Here is a 24455-nt window from a genome sequence, read left to right as displayed (position 1 = left end):
CTTCTGGCACAACAAGATGAAAATAAAAAAGAGATAGCTATATATTATATTAACAAAACATTGGTGTCTTATGAAATGAACTATACTATAATAGAAAAAGCATGTTTGGCATTAGTCTTTGCATCACAAAATTTGAGACACTACATGTTAGTACATTCCATCAAGCTAGTGGCTAAGATTGATCTGCTCAAATATCTTCTCAGCAAAGAAACACTTACCAGAAGATTGGCTAAATGGGTCATGGTTCTTATAGAGTTTGATACTGAATATGTAGAACGTAAAGCCATCAAAGGACTAGTAATTGCAGATCAACTTGTTGATGTTCTTTGATGGGTCTTTCAGTCAACATGGTTCTAGTGCTGGAATAATTTTTATTACTCCTCAAAAGTATTCAATCCCGACGACTTACAAGATTCTCTTCCCTTGCACAAACTACATTATAAAGTATGAAGCTTTGGTAAATGGGATCAAGCTGGCTATTGAATGGAAGCAACTAGAATTACACATCTATGGAGATTCTTAACTAATCATCAATCAAATGAATGATACATATCAGTATTGAGATGAGAAATTTATGCCTTATAAGAGAATGGTGGATGATCTCAAGAAATATTTTACTTTTGTATCATTCCAGTAGATTCCTAGATCCGCAAACAGAGTAGCAGATGCTATGGCCACCTTGGCATCTATACCAGAGTTATAAGAATCTAATTTTTGCTTTGAATTCCTGGTGGAAGAGTTACATCACCCTGCCTATGATTCTCCTGAGTCCCAAATGGTGTGTTCTATTATTGGACATGACTCATCTCGCTATAGCCACATTTACTCTTATCTACGGGACCAAATTGTCCCAAAAAATCTTACTCGTAATGAGAAAAGGAACCTAATCCAAAATGCTTCATGATACGTCATCATCACTAATGATCTATTTAGGTGAGGTTTGGATAGTACTTTGCTTAGGTGTCTAGCAACCGAAGAGTCGCAACGTGCATTATTGGAAGTCCATGAAGGTATTTGTGGATCTCATTCAAATGGTCTAGCTTTAGCTCAGAAACTACTAAGGGTTGGCTACTACTGGCCAGACATGGAGAAAGACGCTATAAAGTTTTCTAGAACTTGTGAGAAGTGTCAGCTACATGGGAATCTCATACATGCTCCAACAAGGGATCTCATACCCTTCATGACACATTGGCCTTTTCAGCAATGGGCATTTGATCTCATTGGTCAAATATATCCTGCATCATCCAATGGACACAAGTTTATCATAACTGCCACTAAGTTCTTCACTAAGTGGGTAGAAGAGGTTCCACTCATCAAAGCAACTGGTAAACAAGTAGCTTTGTTCATCCTTAACTATATCATCTGCACGTATGGGATACCTTCATCCATTGTGATTGACAATGGAGGACAATTCAAGAATAAAGATCTAGATGAGCTCTGTGAAAAATTCAAAATCAAACAACACTGGTCATCCGTATATTGCCCTCAAGGAAATGGAAAAGCTGAAGCATCTAACAAAAATATGCTAACTATCTTACATAGAACATTAATCAAACCAGGAGGGATTGGCATCTGCAACTCAATCCTGCACTATGGGCTTATAGAATAAGTATTAGAATACCTCCTGGGGCTACACCTTTTTCTTTGGTGTATGGATCCAAAGAAGTCTTACCTATTGAGGTGGAAATACCATCTTTGAGAGTTTCTTTGCAAGGTCTTGTTACTGATGAAGACTACAGAATATCTAGATTGCAAGAACTCGAGTTGTTGGATGAACATCGACAAGTGGCATTTGATCATCTGAGAGTGTATCAAAAGAGAATGTCTAAAGAATATAACAAAAAGGTTCGACAATGATAATTTTAGGTTGGTGACCTCATTCTGAGATAAATCCTAAAAATCAATAGTTTCAGGACAACAAAGGGAAGTTTGAACCCAACTGGCTGGGTCCCTACATCGTTACTGCAGTCTTTGGCTTTGGTGCTTATCAAATCTCAACATTAGAAGGAGACCAACTCCATGAACCAATCAACACCATCCACTTGAAGAAATTCTTCACTTAGTATTGTCTACACTAGCAACCTGTACAGATAAAAAGTCCTGAAAAAGAAATCCTAAAAATCATAAAATGTCCAAAAAAAAAAAGAATATTTGTCAAGTAGGTGAAAACCTAGCAAACAGGTGCCTCTTGTATGCAAGAGCTCCATCTATCAACACAATGTTGGCATTTCCCACTTTCCCCCATCTTTGATTTCACTTGTACATATCTTTTAGTCATTTTTGTGACATTCTGGTTCTTTTAGAACCCTCATGGCTTGAAACTGATCAATGTCCTAGTCTTAGGGTAATCAACTGAGCAATTTACATAACCTAAGCAGTATCAACCAAGTCATCATTTTGTCAATGATACTCAATCATCCAATCTGAGTTAGTCACCTGTCTCCTAACTACTAAAGAGTTTTATCACTAAGTAAACAAGCAAAACAACATTACTGAAAACAATCACTAAACAGTTTGAGATATGCATGAAATTTTGTTTGTGTGTTGTCTTTTATATTGGTTTTTGATTATTATTCCCTCTGAGTAACTCAAGGAAGTATATCTTGACTAAGAGGAGCAAGGATTGGGGGCATAATATTTTCTTTGTTTTCTACTTGTAGGAATGATTCCGATAATCTGGAAACATCTAATCAGCTGGGTGTCTGTGATAAGTGCCTTCACATCAAGGTGAAATCACCACACATACCTCAACTCCGCTTATTTGTATGCTACAGGGAGGTTGAAATCATTTCTTTGTCTATTTTGAGGGAATTTCTTTAAATGTGCAATCCGGATGCATGTGTAATCTGTCCAAGGATATGAACGAAAAAATGGTCATTGCGGACAAGATAAATAATATTGCACATGAAAAGGAAGGAACTCTATTCTGCATGCTATGTTTGTAAATGCTCAGTGATGAAAATTAAGTATTCCAAATCCAGTGAATAGTTTAAGTTTGCATTCATTCTGCATTTTGTGCATTTCGAGTGATTTCTGCATGATAACAATGATCTCTTTATCTTTTGAATGAGAGTTTGAAATATCGTCAATTCTAAGCTAAGTGGTCTCTCTTTTTCATCATTTCTCTGATCGAGTACTTGTATATTGAGATGTTAGCTGCATACATAAGCATCTTATATAGATCCATACTTTTCATTATACATGCTTATTTGCATTCATATTATTGCATAGAAAATAAAATTTTGCATTACTAGTTACTCATTTTCATTCTTTATTTGTATATGAAAAGAAACAAAAACAAACATCCTTATTCATCTGCATTCCATACATCCATACTAAAAAAATATGTATACATATAGAATAAAGCATATAGAAAAACATCTCATAATCAATCAACACAAGTATGATGACATCAAACCAAGATCTCGTATATATATATATATATATATATATATATATATATATATATATATATATATATATATATATATATATATCATCATAAGTATCTTGGAGTACAAATAAAAGTCTCAGGGGAAAAATGATATCAATTGTCATCTACAATCTCCCATCGGAGTAAGAATCGTATGGGCTACAAAAAAATGGGGTATATAACAAAATCTAAGAGATACAAAAATATAGCTCTCTGCCTCTCCCTCATCACCAGGTGGTGGAGGAGGTGGAGCCTGCTGACCAACATCCTACCTAGGTGCCTAGGCTCCCTCAGAATGAGCCATATACTAAGAATATGGAACAACCTATTGCGCTACAGGAATTGCTACACTATATGCCACAACATAATAAGTTGCCCAACTCATCTAGTGCAAAAACTCTCGCTGAAGAGCGTCTCGCTTTGCCCTGACCTTAGCCAGCTGTCGATCTCACTCCGCTCTGAGCTCCACTAGCTGTCGATCTTGCTTTGATTTGAGCTCTACCAGCTGTCAATCCTGCTCTGCAAGCTGTGTCTGAGCCACTATCAACTGTGACTATAGACCTTCTAATATCAATCTCATAGATCATGCTACATCAGCTTCCCCCTGCTCCCTCACAGGATCTCCGCCTCCATCTTCACCACCATCTCCACCCTGCTCATCCCTCCGCTGCCACACCTATCTAGGAGCTGATCTCTCCTCCTCTCCTCTACCCTCTGCTTTCTTAGCACCACTAACCCCCACACCAAAAGCTCCAAGGGATCCGCCCTCTCCTCTCTATCTCTGTCTCCCCCCAGCTGGTACCCTACTGCAAAAATTAAAATTGATGAAATAAAAAGGCATAAGATTAGTCTCTTACCGCTGGTTCATAATTTTGTGGTTGATTATGATGTCTCTGGTGCTTGAATCGGTGCTCCTGAATTAGAATGACCATTTTTTTTCGTAGAGGGATTTTCAAATTTCAAACTTGGAGAGGTTAAAATGAATTGAAAATGACACTTGGAGCCCTTATATAGCCAAAACCTAATTTTTTAACTTGCTCCGATGGACATGAAAATTGTACCCTTAGCTAATTTGCCCATCCTGATTCCATTTTCTGGATCAAAATCAAAATCTGAGATCATTCTTCTAGTCAATTTTGCACAATTGCGACCACTTAGCGCTTTCATCACATTCTCATTCTTTTCTTCAATTTGCGCTCAATTTCACATCAATCATCGCTAAATCTTCAAATATTCCTCTGGCTCAATATTTGTGCTCAAATAATTATCATGGCCAACAATTGCCTATAATCATCATGTACCCTCACTATCTTTCAATTTCGCTCCCAAGGGGGCATACTCATGACCTCATGACCTCACATCTTCAAAGTCGAGAAAATTTTCAAATCTTCATCAAAAGTTGAGCAAAAATATTTTTCAACTAAAGAAAATCAAATAAATTCTTATCGCTAAGGGGCATCTCAGCTTCATCACTTCATATCAAATTGAGAATTCTCATTCATCTGAATCAAATAAATTGCTAGGGGCATCTCATCTTCATCGCTTCAATTCAAGCTGATATTTGTCTTCATCTGAATCAATCTCTTAATGTTAATCAGTTTCATCTCTTTTCATCAAGCTGATTATTCATTTAAACTCAATCAAAAGTTTAAAGAGTATCTTTTATCACACACTCAATCTAAGAAGGTGTTCAGTTTCATCACATCAAATCAAGATGGACAGTTTATGTTCGCTCATCGTGTCTTGATCCATCAAGTTCAAGTTCGATTTTATCTTCGCTCACTATGTCTAGTTCAATCAAGTTCTAGATCAGTAAGATTCGCTTCTTGATCAATCAAGTTCAAGTTTGGTATCTTTTCTCTTCATCAGTCCTAGTTCAATCAAGTTCGGGATCGGTATCACTTTAATCAAATTTGTTTAGCTTCCTCGCTTCAAACTAAGCTAAACACCTTGCTCTTCATCTGGTTCGTGATCAATCAAGTTCAGAATTGTTATCTCCTAGACATCAACATATTCTTTGAACCAACGCACTGCTCGCACATTAATTCAAAGAGGGGCAAATATAATATCCTAAAATTGGTCACCTAAACCATGGGCCCCTAATATTGGCAACATCACCAAGGTCCTAACCAAAGGCAATTAAATCAACTTTGAGCACACAATTAATTAATTCTTCAATCATTAAATGTCATATGGCAAGTGAATTATCCTATTAATTAAATATTTATTTATTTAATTAATTCATTCCAAGAAAACCATTTTGATCAATTATCCTATTTAATTTATTAAATATATTAGTATATTTAATTAATTAATAAATTTGCCATTAATCATAAAAAAAAGAATTAATTTATTACAAAAGAGGAATTAGTCACAAAGCAAGAGTTAAATTGAAAATAAAATAAAAGAATTGAATTGAAAGAGAAATTAAACTTGAGATATTATTTCTTCTTCTAAATTGAGAACTTGAAATCAGAAAAGCAATTAAATGAATTATTAATCATTCTCTAAAACTGGAACTCAAAACTTTTAAGAAAAGAAGCTCAGTTGCATTGAAAAGACTCTTTTCTTGAATAAATCAAAGAAATATGCATGGAATTACCTATTTTCATCTCAAGTGCATGGAATTAATTGAATTAAATCTTTAATGCAAACTTGAACTTATAATTTGAATGCATTTCAATTCAACTATAATCAGAATCTATCTCAAGGTTAACCGAATCTGATCTCTCAATTATTTCAATTATCCTAAATTATGCTTTTTCTTGGTCTCTCTTGTGATTCTCTATAAATTCAGCCTTCATCTCTCATTCAAAATATTGTTATTATGCAGTTTTTGCTCTGGAGTCATTGAAGATATTGTGCTTGCTTTTTGAGATTATTGCATCTTAGTTTAATTTTTTTTGCATATTTAGTTCAATTATGATTGCTTGAATTCATGTAGCTTACTATTCATCCATCTAGTTTAATATTGCATCTATTTAGCTTAATATCATGGTCATATAGATTAAATCCTTCATCTTGGTGTAGTCTAGTCACTGGTATTGCTTATACAAATCTGAGAGCAAGTCTATACTCACATCTTGTAGAAGGCAATTGGTCAATTTGTTATGGTTTTATTATTCATGTTTATATCTGTCTAACCATACATGTAATGAATTAATTGAAGTGTTGTGTCTTACAGCTTACAAATACTTATTCCACTTTTTCACACACACACCAACAATATCCTGAAAGCCATCTAGAAGCTGCACGAACACCACTTATCATGTGCATCAAAAGATCTTCAACAAAGCTCTACTGGTAAAACCCTTACCAGTGACCAAAAGGTTTACTAGAACAAATGATAGCTCCTTAGTCATCAAATACCGAGCCAACTGATCGTGATACACATCTGAATAGAATGAATGGCTAATCCAAACCAATTCCACAAACCAAAGCATACCGGATCCTATCAGATCAATAACATAATCAACCACTCAACTAGAACCAATTGGAAACCGATAAACAACCAAAACAACTAGCGTTGCCATTAATGACAAAACATCAATGATGAATACTAAGAGGGGGGGGGGGGGTGAATTAGTATACCAAAAAATACTGTAATCAATCTTTTAAATAGTTTAGCAGATAACCGGTGCAACAGATTCACTAATAAACTGATTAAGATAAGTGCAAATCAAATAAAAAATAGAGCATTCACCCACAAGAGCACAATCACCATAACACAAGATATTTGACATGGAAACCCAAATGGGAAAAGCCACGGTGAGCAGAAACTCACAAGTAACTATCTGCAGAATAGTAACCAGACCGGTTAAGGTCATACAATGTTCTTCACCAGAATAGATCCTATTAGGAATCTAGATCTTTGTTAGGAGATAAGTCCTGTTAAAGACTACCTTGTTAAAGGATTTCAGATCCATAGTTGTGAACTACCTTGTTAGAGGATTTACAAAGGCTTTGCTAGGCCTACCCAGTTAAGGGTTTCAGACTTGTCGAAGATATTAGTAATCAACAAGTGAATGATCTAAATAATAGCACAGTATGCTTAGTTAGATCTGTTGGGACTCATTAAAATTGAGTCAAGTTTTGAGGCCCAATTCAATTTTTTGCTTTGCATTTCCTAATGAGTTAGTTTGAATGGCCTAGTTAGCGAGAGGGCAAAATGGAGCCAGTTGATTTTCAGAGGGTAAGGTTCAGGAAACATATCCTACACCTTTCATTTGGCCTATTCAGTGATGTGCAACTTTCAGAATTCAGTTTGGATAAGTTTACCAGGTACCCATTTTGAGGGGTGAGCTCAAAGTGCATTTTAGGCACAAATGCAGATTTTATTGAGTAGCCTACTTTGAGTGATTACATCTTTTTCCATGTTAATCATCATGAATAATTTCAAAATGGATTGAATTTTATGCATAAATGTGAGTTATCTTGTAAAATTTCAAGTTCTTATGAATCCATTTGCTCAGTTTTCAAAGCTCGAACTGTTTGCACTTTGTATGGTTTGACAAGTCCCTGTTTCGCTAGCTAGTCGGAGCCCTGTTTCGCATAAGTGTAAAATTTGCCTCAGTAAGTGTCATGAAAAAATGCTTATCTTGGGCTATTATTGGTATATATAAAAAGATATGTTTCCAGTTTCAGGCTCCTACCAATCCGTTTGATCTATTTTCAAAAGGGTTCATTGAGTCATCGTTTTCAGTGATCCGTACTTTCAATGTTATATCAGTTAATGTAGCCATTTTCATGAGCGCACCATTTGAACCTAGTTAGGATTTTGGTTGAACTAAGAATTCTAAGTTTTAATATGTACTTCAAGGTACCTGTGTTTCAAATTTGAGGGTCTACGGAGGTCGTTTGATATTTTTGAGAAAGGCATCATGTGTTGCCAGAACATTGACTTCAAGCCCGCAGTGTCGACAAAGCCAGTTGGGCATTTTCTAAAATTAATATCTCTTCACTCAAGACTCATCTTGAAAAACAATTTGGTAGAGTTCATCCTTGTATATCAGAGTAGATGCCTGCCAGATGACGAGGTCCAAAAAGGTGTTTTGACCACTTTGAAAATTACGTCTTCGCGATTAAATGCGAAAATGTGGCGTAAGTGCCTGAAAGTTGTAAAACTCTGTCTGATGATCTGAAAATGGTGCCGATCGATTCCAGAGGTACGTTCAAGGTGTCTAAGGCATTTCAGAGGCCAGTTGCATGAAAACAAATTTTTTTTTAGTCAAACCCACTTTGAGGCCTGACCTGGCTCATGCCTGTGCCGTATTATTTTATTGGTGACTTTGTTCGCTGAGAGATTTTCAGAATATTTAAATATGGATTGTAATCATGAGACATGTCATAAGAGTTTGAAAAGATTTTAGACCTTTAGGCAATTTCAAATTGGCGATTTTAATGCCAAATCCTCCTTCAGCGACAGAGAAAAGACATTAAAAAATGCACCTGGCAAGTGGAGTTTCTGGAAGAGGGTTTTAAAACTTTCAAAATGCAATTGGAAGCCATGATGCCAATCGACTTTACCTAAATCTCCCCCTTGCTGTAGTTTTTGGAAGGATTTAGAAACCTCCAGGCAAATGGAAGGAAAATAGTGCTAAATAGAGTGGAGTTGACAAACTTTTGAAACTCCAGGCAAATTCAATTAACATATATAAAACTTAATTCCAATTTCTTTGTCAATTCCATTGCTATTTGAAGGAGTTGGAAAGGCATAGAAACTTTTAACAAATGCAATTGGCATATTGAAATGCCTTTCTTTTACCAGTCCTCCTGCTGTGGTACATGGTGTTGAAGAGCCATTGAAGTTTGAGTAGCAAATAAACTTCAAATCAAAGGCAACAGCAGAAGATTCAAAGCAAATGCCAATGACATTATGGCAGAATATAAAACTCCCTTTACATGGCATGGGAAAGGGTTTAGATACTCAAACCAAATGCAACCAGTAGCTCATGCCTCCTCCTTTGTGGTATGTGGGGGTTTTCAGATTTAAAATTAATGCAATTGTTAAGAAACTTCCAGCAAAATGCAAACAACAGAAACTTGAAGCAAATGCACTTATTTGGTGTAAGGCCCAGCTCCACGTTAACTTTGCCAACATCCTCCTTTGTCAAAAAAACGTAGCAGCCCATAGAAACAGAGCAATGTAATTGACTGGGCCTGTGCATTGGCTGGTAAAACCATGGAAACCTCCAGGCAATTGCAAGGGGCTACTTGGAGAGCAGTGTTTTTGAAAAGGATAAAGAATTTTTCAACCAAATTCATGGTGTGAAGTGTGGCGTGCTGGTTGGAGGAGAGACAAATATAAATTTTAAAGCAAATGTAAAAGGCCGCCATTAAAAGTTTCAGAAAAAGCTTCAAAAGTGTAGTCCCAGGCATAAGCTTTAGTCCCACATTGGCTGGGCGGGAGTATTTTATGCTATTTATAAAAAATAAGACACCCATCCAATATGTCAAAGCCACAAAAGGCTTTTGATGGATGGTGCTCATGGGCACCCAAGGCGGACCCCATGCACGTGGGTGCGGATCCCAAGGTGATCAAGGAGGTTGACTGAGTGACGATAGGTGGACCCCATGTAGGCACGGATCCAGAGGCAAGCAAAATTTTGCAAAGGAGCAACTTAACTGGTGAGTAGTGATCGACGTCCAGTTGGCGGTCTAGCAAGCGGGTCCTGTCCCAGTGGCGCATAGGTGGATGACACATGGTGATGATGTGGCGATGAGCAAGAGCTTGGTGGCGGACATGTGGTGGAGTGTTGAAGTGTCATCCCAGATGGTGCCTAGTGGACCCCATCGACCAATTAGAGACCACCACGTGGTAGTGCGTCAGGCCAAAATCAGAGGCAAAAATGGATGAAAAATCAAAATTAAATGTATAGTCTCAACTATACAAGAAATTCAAAAAATTTAAATGATTGGAGGCACATGAGTGATTAATTCGCTCAGAGGCTTATTTTTGGCCAAAATATGAAGTAATATATATTGCCGAAAAGCTCTTGAGATGAGGAATGCAGTTATGGAGTTAGTTTCAACAGATATGAAATAATTTGAGAGCAGTTTCCATGGGAATGAAGAAGATATTTTTGCAGTTAGGGACAAAGGAGACACTTGGCAATTTCGGTTGCAGACCTAATCTTTTCCCTCTTCCTTCTTATTCCAATTTTTTTCTTATTGTAAGGGTTCCAAAATTCTATGAGAAGGGCTCTAGTTTTCATGGCTTCCAGTTTTGAACTTCTTGACCCAAATTTGTAAAATTCTTTGGTTTGTTTCAGGGTATAGAGGATTTTAGTGCATTATTCAAGATGTGTTTTCTAGTTGCAGACTTTACTTGTGTTAGGCATGCATAATCTCCCACAATATTGTCTTTGTGTATGTATTCTATTATTATGAATTCAATCCTCAAGGAGGGTGAAATTTGTCAATTTCAAGGAGGTTGTGTGATTGTTTGTGGGTATCCTTCAATGAAGGTTTTAAAATCTGTAATCAGTCATGAATAATGGAATGTGTCCAAGATTTGATAATTTTGTGAATGGATTTGAGTAATGCATTAATATAAGGTGTTAATGTAGGGATATTGTTCAAAGAAAACCACTTTGTAACTAGGATACATATCTACAATTCTGTGTGTGACTCTGTTGTCCAATGAACAAGGCACTGGTCTTGCAAATTTGGGGATAATTTTAGATCAACAATTTTAAAAGACAAATCTATTTCCCTTCATGTTTAGGGGTTTGTGTTCTATCCTTCTCAAGCTCTGTCTCACCAATTATTTGTATAAGATCTAGCCAATCTGTATGTGTTATCTAGTTTGTTGAGTTTGTGGAATAGTTTATTTGCTTCATTGATGCTATCATGGTGAGTAAATGAGTTAATTTCATGCATCAAAAGGGTGTCCCCCCTAGGTCTAGTAGAACCTAAAGTGCAGGAGGATCAATTAGGGTCCTATGTTTTGTTGTGCAAGCCCTGATGTGTTTCATAGACTGAAATTGGCCATTTCATAGAAGGATTGCAAGTGTACTTGGGTTTATCACTTTTGGTGAACAACAAGATCCTTAACAACTCATTGTTAATACATTTTAGCATTACTTCAGTATTCAATATCTCCACACTCTGTCTCTTCACACAGACCTAATCTTCTCTTCAATGATTGCACATAACCTTTTCTCTTCTATGTCTCACACATCAAACACTAGACATGATGTCCTTATAAAGGAATCTAATTTCATCTCGGTCCAATAGAATTAGACTTCAAGTTCCTAGGTACAGTGCATCTAGACACATTTGGTAACACGACACAAACACACCGCCAAAGTGTCGGTGGATGATAACTCATCACACATTACAGTAATACCGGTTGGTAACTCATCACAGATATATTCCGGTTAATACAATATATTGATTACCGGTTGTCAAAAATGAAGACTGGAAGATCGTAGTGTTCCGATCAAGAAGTTAACTATCGCTTGGGTTCTTCATATTGCTTGGGATCTTCAGTTAATCTGTGACTAGTAAACCATCTTCAACAAAATACCGATAGTCTAAAGACTATACATTCAATAATACACAATACCGGTTGGAACAATTACCAGTTGAGCATAACTTATACATCAAGAAAGTGTGTGTCCATCAATGACAATCAAAACATCATCAAAATGCCAACAATATCCCCTTTGGCATTGATGGTAACACTTAGGAAAACTTTGACATCTAAGTGTTTTTACAATAATAACACAAAAGATGCTACAATCAAAATTACTCCCCCTAAGCATATACACTACCCCTTTTTGCAAAAATTACAATGTACACTACTCCCCAAAATGGTAACATTCACCAAAATTTTAATGTATGTACACTACTCCCCCTTTGCCAACAATGAAAAAGTAATGCAAAACTATTCTTTTTATAAAATAACACAGAGTAGATGTTCATGACAATAAGGAATGAAATTTCTCAAAAATAGATTTAAAATTCTGCACAAAAATCTTCATGTCCAATGTCCATGACTCAAGTAATGAGGTAGAAACCTCACTTTCAGTCTTCATCTGGAATGCTAGTTCTTCCATTGCATCAATGTTACTCAGCTCTTGAGTTACCGTGATGGCTTCCAAGTTGAGAAAACATCTCTGAAGTACCTGTAGTTTTGGCAATAGGAGAAGTTGAAGCTCCTGCAAATCTTTAGTCCGGTTGCTGATCTCTAAGTCCATCTTGGCAGTCTGATGGTGAAAATGATGAACAATTTGTCCATAGGTAGTGAATAAGTCACAGGGCATCTTGAAGTTGCTGATGTATGCTTGTAACTCCGATTGGATTTTAGCTTTCTATTTGAGCACATCTTCACAAAATAGATGGGGTTGGCAGATTTTGCTCAAAAGTAATTTACCCTCATCCAAAGAAACACTGATGTCATTCTGCTGCTTCAGTAGTTGCATCTTGAATTCATTCATTTGTTTGACTAAGGCAGTATTGAGTGCCTTTTCATGATTCTTTCTTGCAGTTGCTTCAACAACATCTTCCAAGCATTGTACTTGGTCCTCTACTACGGTACAAAGAAGTTTGAGCTTGGATAGAGAGGAGTCGGTACTGGGGAGGTTAGTACCAGGAATTAGACTGGTAAGGGTGTCAACTACAATTTGTATGACATCCTATTCTTTCTTCCTCCATAATTCTTCTAGTCTCTCCTGTGCAAGTTTGATGCCTCGAAGTAGCTTAGAATTATCTTGAGATTGAGTTAGACATGTAAGAGATAGATCAATAGGACTAGTGGAATCAACCTGCTGGGTTTGATCACCAGTTGCCTTAGGAGTCTGCCCTCCTTCTTCGATTTGGATCTTTGCTTGTTTTCTCTTCTCTGCTTCCTTCTCCTCTTCCACTCTTTTCTTTTCTTCCTCCTTCTTCTTCTCTTCCTCTTTCTTTTTCTCCTCTTCTTGTTTCTTCTCCTTTTCTTCCTTCTTCTTGTCCTCTTCCTACTTTTTCTCCTCTTCCTCCTTCTTCCTTTCTTCTTCCTTCCTCTTGTCTTCTTCTTTCTTCTTCTCTTCTTCTTTTTTCTTATCTTCTTCTCTTCTTCTTTTTTCTTATCTTCTTCTCTCTTCTTTTCTTCTTCTTTTGTCTTATCTTCTTCTTGCCTTGATTTTTCCTCTTGTTCTTTCTCCGTCTTCTCTTTGTCCTGTTTCTCTTTTTTAGCTTTTTCCTTGTCCTGTTTCTCTTTCACAACTTTTTCTTTGTCCCGTTTCTCTTTCTCTTTGTTAGGAGTGACATCCTCATTATTTAATGCATCAACATCAATAGGGTCAATTTTTTCTGTCACTCTGTCACCTTGACTGTCAAATACCTCATCCGGTTGGCCTGAGGATAGGTCAGGTTCTTGATTAGCCTTCTTGGTGGCTTCAGATACTTGGTGTATTTCAACAACAACTTTAACATGTATGTGTGTATCCTTTTCTACTTCAGAAGTTTTACCTTCTAAGAACCCGAGTCACCTCCTTCTCATAAAGAAGATGCCTTTGTTCTTATCCATAATTTCAAATAACTCTAAATTTGAAGCATTAGGAAAGTATTGTGCAAAAATTTTCTCCTTGATTTCTTGTTCTCTCTCAATGACAATGCACCATTTATTATCCAAAGAATTATACAAAGAATTAGGAGTAACAAATTTAATCTTAGAGGGCGACCAATCATTAACACATTAATATTTAATAACCTCCTATTCTACCTCCTCTTTCTCACTATCATTAAAGTCATCAAAATGTTCTTTTAAATCATCAAGCAATTTTATCCTAATATTCTTTATTGTCCTCTGACAATGTGTCATTGGTTTATAAGAAGAAATATCAATATTTACTGGTAGACTTCACCTTTTTTCTTGATTGCCTTGTCTTCTTAATTTGAATCTCCGGTTTAGTGTCTTCTTCCTCCGTTGAGTGATTCCTGGATTTTTGCTTCCTTTCAAATACTTTAGCCAGAATGATCTCAGGTTTCTTTTTGGCTGGTGACTGCTTGGTCACTTTTAGATTGGTAGATGTAACCAGTTCAGATACCAATGGCACTACTTTTCCCTTTTTCTGCTTTGGTTCCTCAATCGGTATGACCCTCTCCAAGTAGGTACCAGTTCTTTTCTTCTTAGCAAGTAGGGTAGAGGCATACCCAATCAACATGTCATTCACCACTTCATATCCCATAGGGCCAACTAATTCCTTTCTTGGTTCCACCACTTCCATTATGCAGTCATCCATCCTTATTGTGAAGCAGATGTCATCTTCATACTTCTTCACAATATCATCAGATATCCTCTTTCTCTAGCTCATCTTTCATTTGAATTCATCAAAATACTTATTTAGAACCTCAGGATATGTAGTTCCCACTACTTGTAGACTCTCCTTAATCTACCTAGAAACCAATAGGTCAGTAGACCATTGAACATCACCTACTCCAGGGAAATAACCTTGAAAATAAAAGAATAAACCGACCAAAAGTTGTCCAAACTTGAATCTCAATGATTTATCCTGTTTGATGGATTTTAGATTCACCAACAATTGCTTCTGTAAATAGGTACATAGGTCAAATTTAGTATCTTCCTTTATCATTTTGTAAGCAACATTTACCGTAGCAGCAGGGACATAATTCATTCTGCTGGCATAAAATATCCTGTAACCAATCACCATGCAAGCATATTTTACTAGATCATCAAACATGGCATTGACGGTCATCACCCGTTGGTCACTCAAAAAATTGGTGAGCTCTGTCATTTTAGTTTTGGTGACCTTCTGTAGAGCTGGTACTTCTCTAACATTGTAGAATCCGGTGTGATGTTATGTGTCCGCTCGAGATACATCTTATCACCATGCACTCTGTTGAGGATAATGCGAATATGTTCTTTTGTAAATTCTTCCAGAAAGTATACCGCATTGTGCAAATTCATCTTCTCAAGGATGCTATGCTCTAGTTTGATCTTCTTGTCATCTCCACAAAACATACTTAGCTGGGAGTGAATCACTAGGGATCCTAGGTCTTCCAACTTATAGTATATATAACCTAAAATATCTTCCTCGACAATAACTCTGATAGGAATTTGTGATAGGGCATTGTATCTCATTTTCTTTTGAAGAAAATTAGGTGTATCTTTAGGTGCACTAGAACTAGAATGCAATGTGGAAGCCATAATCAAATGATAAGAAATAATTTCAGAAAATACCTTCACAATCTGAAATTTAGGTTTTCCAATATCGTGCACAGTACACCAATTCGGTTGCTAGTTCACCGCTTAGTGTTCTTCACTGATTGCTTGAAGATGATTGCAAGATTTCGCACACAATTTCTCCAAATGCCAAATAAATCGCTCTGGTTGCTTTGCTCTTGAAAATTCTTCTTTCGCAAATAGATAAGTGAAAATGATGACAAAAACCCTTTTAAACAAATTCTCACCTACCATAATAAATGCATCACCGCTAGGGCACAAACCCTAATTTTGCCTTTTACAACTTCAAATCTTCTGTCAACTGATAGGTAACATATACTGGTTAAGGTCTTTACCAATATAAATCAGGGGTTCAAAATATTTCACCGATATGTTCCCCCTAAGCTTTTCTGAAGCTCAGTTTGCCGGTTCAAAGACTTCCACACTAGGTGCAGAAGCAGGTTCATCCTATGACTCTTCTTCTGATTTCTTTTTCCAAGTTTTATTCATTTCCACCTGAATGGTTTCAACATCAATCTTCCCTTCTTGAGTGATCGGTATATCATCTGATAGGTTATTTCTACGTCTGCAAGTTCTAGTAGTGTGTTCCAATTTGTTGCAACGATAGCATACCATTCCAAGTGTTCTCCATGGTCTGTTATTCATACTTCCATTCTTCCTTCTGCATGTTGCAATAGTGTGATCTCTACCATGACAGATCAAACAAGTTTCTTTCCAACTAGTTGCTTCTTGATAACCAATTGATCGATGGCCATAGGTATTGTACCAGTTGGGATTCTGGTTCACAGGAAGTTCTGGAATAACTCGTTGAGTCCTTGGAGGATATCTCCTAGTGTTGTGCAAAACCAACCTGCATTCAAATTCTCCATGCCCAAACTTGTTGCATGCATAAGATTTTCCATTGAATCTATTGGATCTAGGCATATTGTTTTCAAAATAAGGAAAATTTTTGTAGGCCTTGCTTCTACACACATTGGCAGTATGTCCTTCTTTGAGGTAATTAAAGCAAACAGGTTTAAATTTTTTCTTGCCTTTATCCTTGGATGCCGGTTGCTTCTTTGATATTTCAGCTTTTTTTCTAGAGGTCTCACCTTCCTCATACCTAGAGAAACCAAGTCTAGTGGTATTATTTACTGGCTTTGCTGATTCCAGCTTTTGCTCTAGCTTAGTAGTTTTCTGATTGAACTTGGCAAGTATTTCCTTTGACTCAGTAAATTCCTTGGAAATAGAAGCATTGGATTCCATCAAGGTTGCATTCTTAGAAATAGCCATGTTTAGTTCACCTTGCATTTCTTCTTTTTCCATTTTACTTTCCTGGAGATGAGCAGTAAGGGTATTGATTTCTTGTTTCAGCTTGGAGATCTCATGATCTTTGTCTTTTACCAAATCTTTAGCTTTCCTTCTATTCTCAAGCTCTTGACACATTCTGATAGCCAGTCCTTCCAACTCTTTTCTCAGATTGGCTTTAGATTCATTTAGTTTTTCAACTTTTTCAACTAGGGCATCCATGTCAGCTTCATCAGAAGAGCTATTTTTAGTGAGTTCCATCAGTTTCTCAGCATGCTCTCTTCTTTTGGCCAAAGAGGCTTTATTCTTGACTTTGAGTTCATCATAGGCTCTCTTAGTCTGAGTGAGATGGTGAGTAAGTTCCCTCACACTGTATTCCCCCATATCTCCTTCCAAGTGTTTAGACTTATAGAAAGGTTGGCTTTGATACCAACTGATGAATACTAAGAGGGGGGGTGAATTAGTATACCAAAAAATATTGTAATCAATCTTTTAAACAGTTTAGCAGATAACCGGTGTAATAGATTCACCAATAAATCGGTTAAGATAAGTGCAAACCAAATAGCAAACAAAGCATTCACCCACAAGAGCACAATCAACATAACACAAGATATTTGACATGGAAACCCAAATGGGAAAAACCACGGTGAGTAGAAACTCACAAGTAACTATCTGCAGAATAGTAACCAGACCAGTTAAGGTCATACAATGTTGTTCACCATAACAGATCCTGTTAGGAATCTAGATCTCTGTTAGGAGATAAGTCCTATTAAAAACTACCTTGTTAAAGGATTTTAGATCCACAGTTGTGAACCACCTTGTTAGAGGATTTACAAAGGCTTTGCTGGGCCTACCCAGTTAAGGGTTTTAGATTAGTTGAAGATATTAGTAATCAATAAGTGAATGATCTAGATAATATCACAGTATGCTTAGTTAGATCCTTGACAACTCATTGTTAATGCATTTCTGCATTACTTCAGTCTTCAATATCTCCACACTCTGTCTCTTCACATAGACCTAATCTTCTCTTCAATGATTGCACATAACCTTTTCTCTTCTATGTCTGACACATGCAAACCCTAGACATGATGTTTTTATAAAGGAATCTGATTTCATGTCGGTCCAATATAATTAGACTACAAGTTCCTAGGTACAGTGCATCTAGACACATTTGGTAACGTGACACAAACACACCACCAAAGTGTCGGTGGATGATAACTCATCACACATTATAGTAATACCGGTTGGTATCTCATCACAGATATATACCGGTTAATACAATATACTGATTACCGGTTGTCAAAAATGAATATTGAAAGATCGTAGTGTTCCGATCAAGAAGTTAACTACTGCTTGGGTTCTTCATACCACTTGGGATCTTCAGTTAATTTGTGACTGGTAAACCATCTTCTGTGAAATACCTATAGTCTAAAGACTATACATTCAATAATACACAATATCGGTTGACACAATTATTGGTTGAGCATAACTTATACATCAAGAAAGTGTGTGTCCATCAATGACAATCAAAACATCATCAAAATGCTAACAATCAATACAACACATAATCAATTCCAAATTGCCAACAAAGAAAAGATGTCAAAATCCCTGTAGATTTTGATATGGATCAACTAAGACAAACACACATCATGAAATGAGAGAAGAACCAAGAACATGATAGTTCTGATACCTAATATAAGTACAGATCCAATAGCCAACAAGATGAGAGGGGGGGGGTGAATCATACAAACTTAATCATCCATAAAAACATCAGATTCAACCTTGATAACATATATATCAGTAATATAATCAAAACTATTAAACATGCAAACTCAAAAGCATATGAACAATATAAACCTCATAACACTAGATTTAACGTGGAAACCCAAATAGGGAAAAATCACTGTGGGATTTTGGACCCACTAAGAAATATACTCTTCTAGAGTATGCTCGATTAAAAGCAAATCCTGTTAAAAATTACAAACACATTGCTAGATGTGACCTAGTTAGGGGATTTCCCTCAGATCTGTTAGGATCTTCACTTTGTTAGAAGTGACCTTGTTAAAGGATTTCAAACACTCAATCAGAATGTCACCTTGCTAGAGGGTTTACATATAAGACTATTAAGTCCACTTGGTTAAGAGATTTTCTGTCACTTTCACAAAATAACAGTAATAAAAATCTATCTACAACTTCACATCTAAAATGCTAAAGCAGATTCCTATTTGTTCAATACAATCTAGACATAGAGCTAATCTTGTCTATCTGCTAGGCTTCTATACTCTGTTATTCTAACAAGTCTTCAAGCTTCTGTGCTCGGCAATCACTATGTAGCATCCCTGTGCATGTACTTGCCTGCATACATTGTTTATCAACAGTTTCCTATTTATAAACAATTAGGTAACCGCTTAATCTCCTTGATCACATTTCCCATGATCAATCATAGCCATCAGATCTTCAATCTTGTCCAGGTTCAATACATCTTTCGATCTGAAAAATGTTTTACCCCACCTTGGAACTTGCATAATAGTCTTGGAACTTGTGCCAGGGTATTGCGGTTCAATCTGAGCTGTAGATCTTCATGCCGACTTTCCATTGCCTTAGATTCGTTAACAAAATCCTTCCACGACTCACCAATCATTTGATCTGCTCCAGCTCATCAACTTCCTTCATTAAATACCACATGTAAACATTTAATGCATTCTGCTATAGCTTGGTTACAACTCAGTAACAACTCAATGAATACTAAACTCCACTCGGTAGACATTCCACCTTCATTAACTGATAGCGATAACCTTAGGGTTTATCGACTAGGTTCTTTGCTTGATAACATAGTATAGTATTAACCTTTACAATTTACAACATATGTATGATGTTAAAACAATTTAAAACATCATGATCTCATTATTGTCTGACTTGGTAGTAGTTGCCCATTGAATACCTTATTCATCCCCTTATTCATCATATTCTTTCCTGTGTCTTTTACCGACATCTTTATAATCTTCATATCATACTTCTCAAGATATGGCAACATCATACTGAATTAGAAAATCAATTTCTTGACATCAATGACAAAATAATAATATCAAGATAGTAAAACATCTTTAATCAGTTATATCCATAATCATCGACAACCTTCTCAATATCCTTAAGAAATGCCAACAATCTTTCATTGTCTGTTATAATGCAATATTGCCAACAATCTCCCCCTTTGGCATTGATGGCAAAACCAATTGATTTGACCTTAATAGATTTGGATTGCTGTGATTCTGAAATGCTGAAATGCTCTCCCCCATACATTAGACTTCTCCTCATTTCTCCAGTCTTCTTCCCAATCCGTAGTTTGCTCAGTTTTCTCTTATTCTTCTCCCCCTTTGTAGGTCTTCTCCCCCTTTGACAACAATGCCAAAAAAAAAAGAACTAAAACATAATTTCTTTCTGTAAGAAGTGATTTCCTGCTGTTGTGTATCAACTGAGTCTCGGTCAAAGCATTTGTCTTCAATTCTTGTTCCCTGTATAATTCCTGTATTAATTCATGTACACTTTTAGAAAACATCCTAAAGTGTATAACTCATCATCAACTCCCCAAAGATATTCAATAGAGTCATCAGATTGATGCTTTCACCGAACTCGGACAGTGAGTAGAAGATAGGGGTAGGACCACTAACTTACTTCTGAGATATTCAAAAGTGTCCTTTGGTAGTGGCTTGGTGAAGATATTTGCTATTTGCTCCTTTGTGCTAACATATTCCAACACCACTTTCTTCTCTAAGATAATGATATTTGATAGATATGTGCTTTGTCTTAGAGTGCATAACAAGATTCTTTGAAATATTAATGTCTCTAGTATTGTCACAGAATATAGTTACTAGCTTGGTAACTTTCTCATTTATACCTTCCAACAGTTGTTTGATCCATGCAATGTTGGTACAATTCAATGCTGCAGCAACATATTCAGCTTCTGCTGTTGACTGTGAAACACATCCTTGTTTCTTGCTAAGCCAACTCACTAGTCTTTCTCCTAAAAAGAAAGCTCCTCCACTTCTGCTTTTTCTATCATCAATGTTGCCTGCCCAATCAGCATCAGTATAAACTTTTAAATCAAAATCATTTCCTTTCTGATATACTAAGCCATAATCCTCTGTGCCTTTCAAGTATCTAAAAATTCTTTTGATTGCTGTCATGTGTGTTTCCTTAGGATCTGTAGAGAATCTTGCAACTATACCTACTACATGTGCTATGTCTAGTTTGCTATGAACAACATATTGTAGTTTTCCAATCATGGATTGGTAGAGTGTCTCATCAATAGATGTAGATTCATCATTCTTAGATAATTTACAGTTGGTAGTCATAGGAGTACTTACTGGTTTTGAATCCTCCATTCCAAATTTCTTCAAGATTTCCTTTATGTACTTGGATTGAGTAATGAAAATCTCATTTTTCATTTGTAGTATCTATAAACCTATAAAATACTTTATCTCACCGATTAATGACATCTCAAATTCTTTGCTCATTTCATTTCCAAAGTTCTTGCATAAAGAGTCATTTCCACAAAATATAATATCATCAACAAATATGGCTGAGATCAGTATTCCATTTTCATCATTCTTCATGTACATGTTGCTATTCTCACTTGTCCTTATAAAACCAATCTTAATCAAATAAGAGTGCAAACTTTCATACCATGCTCTTGGTGCTTGTTTCAAATCATATAAAGCTTTGTTCAATTTACGTACCTAATCTTTATTATTGTCTTCAACAAATCCTTCAGGTTGTTCAATGAAAACTTCTTCTAATATTCCATTCAGAAATGCAGATTTGACATCCATTTGATATACCTTGAAGTTCTTGAAAGCAGCATAGGCCAACAATGTTCTTACTCCTTCAAGTCTAGCAATAGGTGCAAAATTTTCCCCATAATCAATTCCTTCTTCTTGAGCATAACCTTTGCAAACTAGTCTTGCTTTGTTTCGAATGACTTCTCCTTTTTCATTTAGCTTGTTTCTGAAAATCCACTTTGTATCGATTACATTTTTGTCCTTCGGTCTTGGGATTAGTGTACATGTGTCATTCTTCTTGATTTTATCAATCTCTTCTATCATAGCATTTACCCAATCTTCACTGTTAAATGCCTCTTTCACTATTCTTGGTTCAAATTCAGATATCAAACATGTGTTCTGTCTCAGTTTGTTCCTTGTCATCACTGGATCATCCTTATCTCCTATAATCTGACTTGGTGCATGATATCTTCTGACATACTTGGCTAATACAGGCTTGGTAGGCTCTGTATGATCTTCTTCATCACTCGGTAACTGGATATTCTCTTCATTTTCTTCAACAGTCTTCTTGGTAGGACTTCTTAGTTGAACATAGACAAATTCATCATAGTCTTCTGGTTCCTTGGAATTTCCTTCATCATTTCTTTCTGCAAATTCATCAATTTTCACATTTGCACTTTCTACTATTTTGTTAGATGATTTGATCAAACATTTAAATGCTTTGCTTCTGGAAGAATAACCTAGAAATGTTCCTTCTTCACTTTTTTGATCAAACTTGCCATTTCTATCATCTTTATGAATATAGCATCTACTTCCAAAGATTTTGAAATAACTAACATTAGGTTTCTTATCATACCAGATTTCATATGGTGTCTTCAAAGTACCTTTCTTCAATTGAACTTGGTTCAAGGTGTAAACAACCGTGCTTATTGCTTCTCTCCAAAATGTTTGTGGCACCTTCTTTTCAATCATCAGTGTTCTAGCACAATCCACGATAGATCTGTTTCTTCTCTCAATTATTCCATTTTGCTGTGGAGTTCTCGGTGCAGAGACTTGTCTTTTAATACCATGATCAATGCAGAATAAGTTGAATTCATCAGATGTGAACTCTCCTCCTCTATCTGATCTAAGACATTTCAGTTGTCTTCTTGTTCATTTTCAACTCTTGCCTTGTACCATTTAAATATTTGAAAAGCTTCTGATTTTTCCTTTAAAAACATTACTGACATCATCCTTGAATAGTAATCCACAAATAATATGAAATACTTATCACCATAATAACTTTGAACTTTCATAGGACCACAAAGATTAGTGTGCACTAGATCTAAAATTCCCTTAGAAGTGTAAGACTTACTTGTAAAGCTTGATCTTGTCATCTTACCCATTTGGCATCCTCAGCACATAACATTCTCAGGTTTTTCAAGACTCGGTAGACCGCTTACTCTGTGGTTCTTACTTATTTTGATCAGATTATCAAAATTTACATGACAAAACCTTTTATGCCATAGCCAGGTATCATCAATCTTTGCATGCAAACACTTATTCTGAGTTGAGTCAAGGTTAATGTATTACCTTTTATTTGTGTCCTAGTAGCAGCTAACTTTCCAGTCTTGTCATGAACTTTGACAATTCCTTTCTGAAATTCTATTCGGTAACCTGTGTTGTTTAGCTATGCTACACTCAACAAATTGTATTTCAAACCTTCAACCCAATAAACATCATTGCATCTTGCATTATCAAGAAGTTTTATAGATCCTTTACCTCTTACCGGACATGGTGCATCATTACCAAATCTAACATAGCCTCCATCATAATCTTCTAACATAACAAACTTGTGTTTATCTCCTGTCATATGATGTTAGCATCCACTATCTATAATCCAAGAATCATTAGTGTTTATGTGAGATATTAGGGCTTTTTCTTCATACCTTTCTTCATCTAATCCATCCTTGATAGCCACATAAACTACTTCCTCTGTATCAGTCTCATCTGATTTATCATCATTAGATTCCTCATCAGCTATTAAGCATGTCTTTCTATCTCTTCTTCTGAAGTCTTGGTGTCCTCTATAATGATTATCTTTCTGTCTGTCATCTCGGTAATCTCTCTTTTCAGAAAAATCTTTGTTAAGACTGTTAGAAGCCATATGTCCTATCTTATCACAATTGAAACATTTCAAAGGTAGTTTTCCTTTATACTTACCTTTGCCTCTCGGTAACCTTTTGGCTAATAGTGCTTCAAACTCTTCTTGCTTTTTGATTTCCTCATACAGTTTGTGTACTTTTTCCATGTTCTTCTAAAATCTTTCACTTGCTCCACTGTGATCTCCTTCAGAGTACTTATACTTTCTTTCATTGTAATCATTAGATTCATCAAGATGAAAAGAACTAAATGCAGATTCAACTTTATTTACCGAAGATCCACTTTTATCAAAATTACTTAACTCAAATGCATGTAGCTTACTAATAGTAGCATCCAAAGAAACTGGCATATTAGGTACATACCTCAATTCATTGATTGCAGAAACTCAGATTGCATAAGATGGTAGAAGGGTTCTCAACAACTTACTTTTTATATCCTTTTCTTCAATAGTTCCACCTGCTCCTTTGATTTGATTGACAATCTCCTTTAGTCTTGTACTGTACTAAATTATGTTCTCACCTTCATTCATCCTCATAGATTCAAGTTTTCCTCTCAGACTATCTACTTTTTCTCTTTGAACATGTTCATCTCCTCCATATACTGATATGAGCTTATCCCACATTGC

This window comes from Cryptomeria japonica, chromosome 4 (assembly GCF_030272615.1).
Source record: "Cryptomeria japonica chromosome 4, Sugi_1.0, whole genome shotgun sequence".
Classification (NCBI taxonomy): domain Eukaryota; kingdom Viridiplantae; phylum Streptophyta; class Pinopsida; order Cupressales; family Cupressaceae; genus Cryptomeria; species Cryptomeria japonica.
This window is presented reverse-complemented; position numbering follows the sequence as displayed.